We start from the raw sequence: 3833 nt of genomic DNA, 5'->3' as shown, positions 1-3833 counted from the left end.
TAGAAATAACATTTGATCCAGAAATTCCACTACTGGGAATTTACCCTAAAGAAACCATAACCGTCACCCAAGCAGATATATGCACACCCATGTTTATTGTGGCATTGTGTGCAATTGCAATGAGCTGGAAACAACTCAAGTGTCCATCAATAAATGAATAGATAGAGAAGCTGTGGTACATTCACACAATGGAATACTATGCATCATTGAAAATCAAGGAATTCATGAAATATTATACAAAATAGGTGACCTTGGAAGACATTTTGCTGAGTGAAATATCTCAGTCATAAAAGGACAAATATTGCACAGGGCCACTGTTGTCAAATGGTACTGACATTGGGGTTGAGGGAAGATAGAGAAGGAGGGGAGGAATGATGTATACTGCATCGAAACAGATGAAGGAGAGAACTGTTTAAATGGATATATGATTGGGTATTATTGTCACGACAGGAGTTCAGAATGAAGGCTACATGTTGGAGTGGACTTGAAGGGAGGGATTGCACAACAATGAAAGAGTTTTAATTTTCAAGGACAGGAGTGAATTGAGGGGCAGAGGGAAGCAGGGAGAAAAGTGTAACAATGAATGAGTCTTTGTAAACGTTCATTAAATTAATAAAAAAAAAGGATTGTGTGAAAATACAATCTTTTAGGAGAAAGTAAGACATTCTTTTAATTACTCTTGCTTAATTAGAGAGAGTGAGAGAAGATAATATAGCCTTTGTTATTAAGAACTCTCTAAATTCTAGGCTTACTTTTTTGTAGCCATTTGACCATATACATAGAAGCACATGCAGTAAAGCATTTTGAGTAAAAAATAAAAAAAGATAACCGCAGTTCTAGACAAGTACTACTAATCTTTGATTTTTAAAATTCCACAGAACAAAATTAAAAATATATTTCTTATATAAGGTTTAATAAAATTATTCCATATCATTGTATACCATTGTATTTTTTTTTTAAATTATTAGACCAGTATTTAAAGCAAATGCAGAGTTTTGTGGCTAGCAGACTGAATACAGTAACATGGTTATTAGACTTTAGTCCAAATTGAAAAACCAAAACTCACAATCTCCACCAGGTTTCTGAGGATGTAAATTTTTATAGGATGATACTGTTTTATCTTTGTTTTGCTGATGCACTTAAATAAATTGCTGACCTTTGGATTATCAGTGCTCCTTCAAACTAAAGCAATTGTAAACATACTTTCTCTGTTTCTCTGTTTCTACCTAATTTTAATCCTCTAAAATCAAGTCATTTCCAACTCATAGCAATCCTCCATCTGTTTCCCAGCTGGAAACTTTTATGTCAGGAGATTACACATAATTCTCTCTCATAGGAGCTTGTGGATTCGAATTATTGGCCTCTCAGTAAGCAGCGCACATGTATGGCACTACACTACTGGAGTTCTTTATGATAAGTAACTCTCATAAAAAAATAAAGGTCTTTTTAATTTGTGAACTTTTAAAGTTGACAAAAAGAAATTGTACATTATGTGATGAGCTGAAGTCTATATGTTAATAATGACAGCCACAATATGTAGGGTTCTGATCAAATTTCTATCTCATTTCCTTAAGAGAAGAGAAAACATTATTTTCTGGTTGTGTTTGAATACAGGTTCTTTTTGTTTTATTTACTCATTTCTGCATTCTTTAATTTCCTTGTTCTTCTTCTTTCTGTCCTTGTATGCTGAGAGTCTAATTTTCAACTTTTGCTATTGGACTTTCTTGTTATCTCTTGTTTCAGTATTGCCTCCCTTTGTTATGAACACATTTAATTGTGCTTATGTGAAACTTATACCTACACCAAGAATTAGTTATTCAGAGCAGAACTAAGAAATACTACATGGTTTAAAATCAGGAAATGTGTGCCTCCAAGTGATATCTTTTCTCCATATCTATTCAATCTGTTTGCTGAGCAAATAATTTGAGAAACTAGACTATATAAAGAAAGTGACATCGGATTGGAGGAAAACTCATTAACAACCTGTGTTATATGAATAATACAATCTTGCTCGCAGAAAGTGATGAGGGTTTGAAACATTTGCTGAAGAAGATCAAATACTATGGCTTTCAGCATCAATTATATATCAACAACAAGAAAACAAAAATTTTCACCACTGGACCAATAGACAATATCACGATAAATACAGAAAACCTTGATATTGTCAACAATTTCATTTAATTTGATCCACAAGCAACACACATGATGGTAGCAGTCAAGAAAGCAAAAGGTGTGTTACATTTGGAAGAATCTGCTGACAAGTACCTCTACAAAGTTCTAGAGAAATAAAGACTAAGGTGTCCCTGATTTAATCTATAGTATTTTCAGTTGTTTTATATGTATCTGAAGGTAGACCGAAGAATAATTGAAGCCTCTGAATTGTGCTGTTCATGAAGTGTGCTGAATATACCATGGAATTCCAAATGAACAAACAAATCTATCTCAGAAAAAGGGCAACAAGAGTGCTTTCTTAGAGGCAAAGATAGCAAAACTTTGTCTCTCCCTTACTTTGACATGCTATCATGGAGGGGCAAATGCTTGGGAAAAATCATTCTGGGAAAGGCAAAAGATCAGAGAAATAGAGGAAGACTTTGACTAATTTGCCAGGATGGAGTAGTCTGGAGAAGGACATCATGTTTGGAATGGTGAAGGGATGGCACAGAAGAGGGAGATCCTGGAAGAGATGGATTGATACAATAACTGAGCTAATGGAAGTAGGTGTGTCAAAGGCAGTGAGATCGGCTCAGGATAGGGCAGGGTTCAGAGCTATTGTGCACAGGATCGCTATGAGTCACAGCTGACTTGACAGCGTGTAACAACAATAACAATTAACAAGGGAGATTGCCACAGTGACAGTAACAATGGATTTGAGCATGACAATGATTGTGAGAGTGGGGCAAAGTTCAGATCTGTTGTTCATAAAGTTGCAGTCAACCTGATGGAGCCTAACAACAGCAACAGCCACAACAGTCCAGCTTGCTTATTCTTAGTTGGCTATTGTGAAAGATGTCTGCTTATTCTAATCACTTAGGCACTCAAGTTAATCTAGGTTCCTTTTTCCATATATGATTACCAAGAGAGGTAGGAAGCATGGCCAATTGCATAGTGGCACTTAATGTTTCTTCTCCAAAGTATTATATGACACACGTCTCATATTTCATTGAATAAAACTTGTTAGATGGACACACCTCAAGTTAATTGCAAAGAAATAGAATCCACCCTGTGATGGTGGGAGAATAAGATTCAGCACAAATTATAAGCTACACATATATTTCTATTCATTACCTTTGAATTGGAATTTACTCATAGCTAATCCTGCAGCATTTAAAGGCCTTATATTGCAGAGGAGGGTAAAAATTACTAATTTTTCTCCCATGAAGAAACTGGTGGATTTGCACTGACTGCCATCAGTTTGGTAGCGCAACTTATTACCCATTAAATTTGTGGTTGTTGTTAGGTTGTGTCAAATTGGAACCAACTTATAGCTCAACCTCCAGGAGAATCATATGCTTTTGAGTTGTTAGTTCAATTTATTACAACAAAGCCACTAACACTATCTTTACAGAAGGTAAGACACCTAAAAATGTAATGAAAGTAAGCAAGACATTCAAAAGCATTCAGTCTTTTAATTAATTTAGCAATAATGGCAAGACTGAATCTCTAATAAAAGTACATCACAGCATAGCTCATCCATCTCTTGATTAAAATGAGTCTGATGATGGATTATAGCCAAATAGCCATCTGAATCTTAGAAGGTAAGCTGAAGGAAAACAATAGCAAGATGAGGGAAAGAACAGATTAGAAGTGATATATGATTGAGTATTATGGTTAGC

The sequence above is a fragment of the Elephantulus edwardii genome, unplaced genomic scaffold, assembly GCF_000299155.1.
Source record: "Elephantulus edwardii isolate Elephantulus edwardi_28Jun2011 unplaced genomic scaffold, EleEdw1.0 scaffold00081, whole genome shotgun sequence".
Lineage (NCBI taxonomy): Eukaryota > Metazoa > Chordata > Mammalia > Macroscelidea > Macroscelididae > Elephantulus > Elephantulus edwardii.
Note: the sequence above shows the minus strand (reverse complement) of the source record.